This window comes from Sciurus vulgaris, assembly GCF_902686455.1.
Source record: "Sciurus vulgaris genome assembly, chromosome: 12".
Taxonomy (NCBI): Eukaryota; Metazoa; Chordata; class Mammalia; order Rodentia; family Sciuridae; genus Sciurus; species Sciurus vulgaris.
In genome coordinates, this window is record NC_136473.1 from 46,040,639 (window position 1) to 46,048,973 (window position 8,335).

The window sequence follows — 8,335 nt, forward strand, 5'->3', positions numbered from 1 at the left end:
ATCTAATGCACTTTTATTCATAAGTGATGAGTCCTCTGAAAGAGAGTCTAGGAAAACTACCCCATTCACAATAGCCTTGAAAAAAATAAAATACTTGGGAATCAAACTCACAAAAGAGGTGAAAGACTTCTACAACGAGAGCTACAGAACACTAAAGAAATTAAAGAAAACCTTAGAAGATGGAAAGATCTCCCACGTTCTTGGATAGGCAGAACTAATATTGTCAAAATGGTCATACTACCAAAAATACTATAAAAATTCAATGCAATTCCAATTAAAATCCCAATGATGTACCTCACAGAAATAGAGCAAGCAATCATGAAATTCATCTGGAAGAATAAAAAACCCAGAATAGCTAAAGCAATCCTTAGCAGGAAGAGCGAAACAGGGGGTATTGCAATACCAGAACTTCAACTATACGACAAAGCAATAGTAACAAAAACGGCATGATATTGGCACCAAAATAGACAGGTAGATCAATAGTACAGAATAGAGAACCCAGACACAAATTCAAATAAATTCAATTTCCTCATACTAGACAAAGGGGCCAAAAATATGACATGGGGAAAAGATATCCTCTTCAACAAATAGTGCTGGGAAAACTGAAAATCCATATGCAGCAAAATGAAACTAAGCCCCTATCTCTCATCCTGCACAAAATTCAACTCAAAAGGGATCAAGGACCTTGGAATCATACCAGAGACCCTGCACCTTATAGGAGGAAAAAGTAGATCCAAATCTTCATCACATTGACTTAGGATCAGACTTCCTTAACGTGACTCCCAAAGCACAAGAAATAAAAGCAAGAATCAATAATTGGGATAGATTCAAACTAAAAAGCTTTCTCTCAGCACAGGATACTATCAGCAATGTGAAGAGAGAGCCTACAGAGTGGGAAAAAATCTTTGCCACACATACTTCAGATACAGCACTAATATCCAGAATCTATAAAGAACTCAAAAAACTTTACACCAAGAATACAAATAACCCAATCAATAAATGGGCTAAGGAAATGAGCAGACACTTCACAGAAGAAGATCTCCAAGCAATCAAGAGATATATGAAAAAATGTTCAACATCTCTACTAATAAGAAAAATGCAAATCAAAACTACACTAAAATTCCATCTCACTCCAATTAGAATGCCTATTATCAAGAATACAAGCAACAATAGGTGTTGGAGAGGATGTGGGGAAAGTACACTCATACATTGCTGGTGGGGTTGCAAATTAGTGTAGCCACTCTGGAAAGCAGTGTGGAGATTCCTTAGAAAACTTGGAATGGAACCACCATTTGACCCAGCTATCCCACTCCTTGGCCTATACCCAAAGGACTTAAAATCAGCATACTACAGTGATGCAGCCACATCAATTTTCATAGCTGCTCAATTTACAATAGCCAGACTGTGGAACCAACCTAGACGCCCTTCAATTGATGAGTGGATAAAGAAACTGTAATACACACACACACACACACACACACACACACACACACACACACACACACACACACACAATGTAATATTACTCAGCCATAAAGAAGAATAAAATTATGGCATTTGCAGGCAAATGGATGAAGCTGGAGAATATCATGCTAAGTGAGATAAGCCAATCCCAAAAAACCAAAGGCCGAATGCTCTCTCTGATAAGCAGATGATGATACATAATAGGGGTGGGAGGGAGGCAAGAATGGAGGAAGAATGGATTGTATAGAGGAAAAAGAGGAGGGGGTGGGGAGAAGGAAAAAAAAAACAGAATGAGGCAAACATCATTACCCTATGTACATGTATGATTACACAAATGGTACTACTCTACTTCATGTACAACCAGAGAAACAAGTTGCACCCCATTTGTTTGCAATGAATCAAAATAAATAAATTACTTAAAAATAAATAAATAAATAATTTTAAAAAAATACCTACTGCAACATTATGACATAATCTTAACTCTCTCTGCCCTCTTTACCACTGGAAACAGAATCATTAGTACCTTTAAATAAATCAGATTAAAGAAACCACTCCAGAAAACTCATATTCTATTCATAAAACTTGACCTTAGAGGATCAAAAATTGTGAACTAGAGGGAGGCTGCACTCCTTGTCACTCCGTAACTTGGGTTTCAAGAGGAAAATCTATTTCTCTGTTAGGCAGTCTTTGCTGCTCATCCATCCCCTGCTGTTTACCCCATTTTTCCACCTCAATCACCTGCAGTCTGCCAGCATATTGACTACTTCTGGAGTGTAGATCACTCACTGACTGTCAGCTATCATCTGGCATTTGTCTATTTGCCTGCCTCTTGCTTGCCCCTTTCCTGCCTTTCATCTACCCATCACCACCACCTGATGTCCACCTGCCAATTATCTACTGGTAACCTGCAGACCACCTGCAGACCACTAGCGGATTGACAGCTGCCTGCTGTTTCCTAGAAGTCCACTGTCACAGTACCTGCAGGTTTGGTTATATGTGGTTGCTGCCATTTTGGGACAACAGCCAGGACCTGCAGGATCCCTGGCCCAACTGACTGCATCCCGCCTCCAGGAATCCTTAACCTGACCAGTTGCACCCCACATGGACTTGGTGGCCACGCTCCGAGCTGCAGCTCCCCATTTGCCAACATGTTTGGAAGCCAGTGCAGCTGTCTTGGATTATCCTGGAAGCAGAAGCTACCATCTTTAGGTGAAGCCAATCCCATCCTGAGATGCCTGCTGGAGACTGGAAGCTCATTGTCAGGTACCTCATATGCATCAGGCTACTGAAGACTGGGAGGTTTGAATAGTATATGACTGTCATACTGTAGATATTTTTTTCTCCTTTTTGAAAAATTTTGTTTTTATTTCTTTATTTTTCTTGCTCTATTTTCCTTTTGTTTACCTGTTTCTTCAAAGTCTCTTTCTCCTTTTTCTCATGCTAACAACCAACTTCTTTTGATTACACTTTCACTCTTCCTACAATCTAGTACTACTACATACTCTTTTCTTATTCCTTAAACAGTTATATTCTACACTCCTCCCCACCTCTTTGTCCGCTGTTAGAAACTATAGACCTCATTGCAAATCTACTTGTTCTACTGTGAAAATAATTGAACTTATTCTATTTATTATGACAATATCGTTAATGTTTTCATAGGGTCTATTTGGTTTAGGGCTGCATATTGTCTGTACTGGGTGCTGCTAATATTGATCTCCCCCTTAAAGAAGAGATTCTGGAAGTCTGCAGGGTCACTACAAGCCTAGCGGGGAAACTGCAATACACCAGAGCTGCACTGCTAGAGGGGAAGATACGTGAATAACAAAAAAAAAGGGGGGGGCGGGAAGAAAGTGTTTCAAACAAACCAAGATTCTATATTAATAGAATCCAGTGACAACATGGTAGAAGAAATGTCAGACAAAGAGTTCAGAATATACTTATTTAAAATGATTCATAAGGCAAAGGATGATATAAGAGAGCAAATGCAGGCAATGAACAATCACTCCAATAAACAGTTGAAAGAACAACTGCAGGAAGCAAAAGATCATTTCGACAAAGACAGATTTTTTAAAAAAACAAAACAAACAGAAATTCTTGAAATGAAGGAAACAATAAACCAAATAAAAAACTCAGTGGAAAGCATTACCAACAGACTAAATCACTTGGAAGACAGAACCTTAGACAATCAAGACAAAATATTTAATCTTGAAAATAAAGTTGACCAACTGGAGAAGATGGTAAGAAATCATGAATGAAACCTCTGAGAACTATGGGATATCATGAAAAGACCATATTTAAGAATTATTGGGATTGAGGAAGGCACAGAGAAACAAACCTAAGGAATGAACAACCTATTCGATGAAATAATATCAGAAAATTTCCCAAACCTGAAGAATGAAATGGAAAATCAAATACAAGAGGCTTACAGAACACCAAATGCACAAAATAACAACAGATCCACACCAAGGCACATTATAATGAAAATGCCAACACACAAAATAAAGATATATTTTAGAGGCTGTGAGAGAAAAGCATTAGATTACATATAGGGGGAAACCAATACAGATATCAGCATATTTCTCAGCCTAGACCCTAAAAGTTAGAAGGACCTGGAATGACATATTTCAAGCTCTGAAAGAACATGGTTGCCAATCAAGAATCTTATACCCAGCAAAACAAACCTTCAGATTTGAAGACAAAATTAAATCCTTCCATTATAAACAAAGGTTAAAAGAATTTATAAGTAGAAAGCCAACACTACAGAACAATCTCAGCAAAATATTCCATGAGGAGGAAATGAAAAACAACAATGCAGGTCAGTAAAGAGAGGAACTACACTAAAGGAAAAGTCAATCAAAGGAGAAACCAAGTCAAGTTAAAAACCAAAAATAAGTCAAAATGACTGGGAATACAAATAACATCTCAATAATAACCCTGAATGTTAATAGCCTAAAATCATCATTCGAAAGACAGACTGGCAGATCAGATTAAAAATAAAGACCCAAAATATGCTGTCTTCAAGAGACTCATCTCATAGAAAAAGACATCCACAGACTGAAGGTGAAAGGATGGGAAAAAAATACCACACACATGGACTCAGTAAAAAAGTGGAGGTTTCCATCCTTATATCAGATAAAGTGGACTTCAAGCCAAAGTTAGTCAAAAGGGATAAATAAGGACATTTCATATTGCCTAAGGGAACCATGAATCAGGAAGACATAATAATAGTAAATATTTATGCCACAAACAATGGTGCATCCATGTACATCAAACAAATCCTTCACAATTCCAGGAGTCAAATAGACCACAACACAATATTTCTGGGTGACTTTAACATACTGCTGTCAGAATGCATGAGAAAATGCTTCCCCTCCAGAGTCCTATCAATAGAGTATGTTAGCTAACTTTGAATTTTTGCCAATGGAGAGAGAGAAAACAGTCTTCCATCTGCAGTTTTAATTTACATTTCTCTTTTTAAATAAGTGAAGTTAATTATCTTGTCAAATTTTATTTCCTTTTTCTATGTTTCTAAAGGTTTATGATTTTGTCAATTTACATGTTAGGAAGGATAGCTCTTTGTGATATGAGCTGTAAATATCTCCCTTAGTTGTCTTTTTTAAAAGTTTGTTTATGATGCTTCTTTCCATAATAATATTGATTTTTATGTGACAAAAAGTACCAGTGAAATAACTTATGACTTGGGAATTTTGAGTCATGAAAGATTAGATAGTTCTTGCTAACTCCAGATTTGTAAAGAAAAAATTTTCAAGTTTTCTTCTTATTATTGAATGGTTGTGTTATTTAAAAAGTATCTTTGGTACATATGGAATTTATCATGGTATATGAGGTAAGGGAGAGATAATACTTTACTTATCCTTATAACATTTATTGACTACTTCTTTTTCCCAGCGATTTGAGATGATGTCCTATTATACATTCAATTTCTATACGTACCTGTGTGTACTTACTTCTGGGCATTCTGTTTTGCTAATAGACCAGTATGATACTCTTAAATTATTTAGGCTTTTAAAAATGCCTTCATGTGTTTTAGTGCTGGTCCTACTTCTATGTTTATTTTTTTTCCCACTAAATTTAGCATCAGGTGATATAGCTCAAAACTTTTAAGTTTTCATTGAGATTTTATTAAATTTACAAATTAATTTACACAATAATATGGTCCTTCTATTTGTAGAAAGGCTATTTTTTCCTTCAGTGTTATTTTAATTTTAATTTTGAATAGGTCTCACATTTTTATTGACAAACATATTAATATATACTTTGTTAGTGTTATATTTGAAATCTTTTCTTCCATTAAATCTTCTGAAAGATGGTTTGAATATATGGAAACTACTGATTTTTCTATGTTGATTTTGTACTTGGTAATCCAATTGAGCTATCTTACTGTTTGTAGTAGCTGTTAATAAAATATCTTGAATCTTCAAAAAAAAAAAAAAAAAAAGAAAGAAAGAAAAGGTTATGGCAATTTAACAATAATATTTTGTGTGTTGAATCAAATAAAGTATTGGGGACTATATTAAAAACAAAACAAAACAACTTGACCTTAAGATTCCACTCCTCTAACTGAGTGTGGTGATGCACACCTGTAACCCCAGGAACTCGGGAGGCTGAGAAAGGAGCATTGCAAGTTCCAGGACAGCCTCAGCAACTTAATGAGACTCTGTATCAAAATAAAAATTTTTTTACAAAGGGCTGGGGATGTGGCTCAGTGGAAAGTGCCCTTCAATTAAAGCTCCAGTATCTGCCACATCCCCACCCCCCCCCCAAAAAAAAAAAGAAAAAGAAAAAGATTTCATTCTTCTAGAATAACTCTTGACACTAAAATACGTTAGTCAGGATCCTGCAAAAAACTAAAACCAGTAGGATGCCTCTATGAAGGTAGGTAAGTAAATAGATAAGACATATATGACACACAGTTCAAGGAATTTGCCTAGACAATTGTGGGGACTGACAAAACCAAAGCCAATATTCATATGGCAGGCCAATAGGATAGAAATCGTTGGGTAGGAGCTGATGTTGCAATTGAGGTAGAAATTTTTTTCCTCCAAGAAACCTTGTGTATGTTCTTAAGGCTTCCCAACTGATCGGATGAAGTCCATCCACATTATGGAGGGCAACTACTTACTTAAAGTCAACTGATTACAGAAGTTAGTAAGATTACAAGATACCTTCATAGGCATAACCACCCAGATGAACATTTGATTAAATGACTGGTTACTGTAGCCTAGTCAAATTGACCCTACCAAGTAACCAGCATATGTGGGGACTATTTTTCTTACTTCATTCAGTTTTATTTTTAGAGTAATATTTTATAAGACACATAAAATAAGTGACCTCATTATGATTATCTTAAATATTTTGCCAAATTAAATGAGATGTTGCAGAATAATAGGGCTTTCCATTATTCTATACATCACAGAATATAAATTTGTCTGAATAATTCCTTTACAAGACTAAAAATTTGATGAAATTTCAAATTTAAATATTGTACAGTGATTGACCCTCTTTGTTTAATTTTCTCAGGTTCTGCCTCACTTTTGTAGTGGTAATTTCAATAGTTTCTCACCCAAACTTTGGTTTCAGTAATTTCTTTTGGCTGAAAATTTTAAAACTTTGGTTGATGTTCCACTCATTGAACACTTTGATTAAAGACAACTGGTTTTGAAGAAATTACAACAAAAATAAACAGGGCACTCATTCACAAACTAGTTCAATACCTTTGTAGGGCACTACACTGATTTTTGAAGTGCTTCTTCAAAGACTTAAACATTTGTAAAATAGAACTAATGTTGGGCAACACAAAAATACATATTAATCATGCTTAAACATTTTAAAATTCAAGGTTGGTTAATCACCAAATATTTGGAATTCAGTTACTTTATCCATTAGCTCACCTTGCTCCTTCTTCATGTATTCCTCAGATGTTGGTTATTCATTCATATTTATAAGTGAAGGACAATTTTGGTGATTATGTAGATCATTGATAAATGTCCTATGCAATTATTAACTCTCTCTCCAACAGCCAATACTGATTTCTTCTGCTATCCTGGTAAATTGTGTAATTTAAATTTGTTCTTGATGCCTTATTTTAAGTGAACTGTTGTTGATAGTTGAACTAAAACAAACATGGATTGGTTTGCTATACCTTTCTTTTTTACTTTTAGATTCCACCAGGATCTGGTTTACTGATATGGATGACACAAGAGCACTGAATTAAATTCTCATTTTAACATCTGGTTAAACCTGAAAGTCATCAAATGATAACCCACCTTTTTCCTCTGATCCTTTACATGTACTATGTGACTAACACCTCCCTCTCAATGTCAGTGGGCAGAGTACTCACTGAATAAAATGAAGTGCAGTCAGACACAAGTGGTTAGGAACAGCTCTTTGGAGGCTGGAAATCCATGATCAAGACACTGGCATGTTTAGTGTCTGGTCCTGGTCTTTGTTTTCAAGATGGCACCATGTTGTTACATCCTACGAGGGGACAAAAGCTGTGTCTTCACATGGTGGAAGATAATGGTCAAATGGCATTGCTAGTTCCCTCTAGACTTTTTATAAGGTTGATAATCTCACTCATGAGAGTTTAGCCTTACCAGCTATCAAAATGGGGTTTAAGTTCCAACATATGAGTTTTGCAGGAATAAGTACAGTCAAACCAGAGCAATTAGAATTATAAAAGGGAGAGAGAGAGGTATGTCTACTATGATACAAAATTTAGAACTCATAATAGAAAAACATTAGCTAATTCATATACAAAAATAAGACATGGCAACCAGCAAAATGAGGGAGCGGGGAGTAGTGAGGACATGTAACTATAATCACAGGAAGAGCAGTCATGTCTTCAATA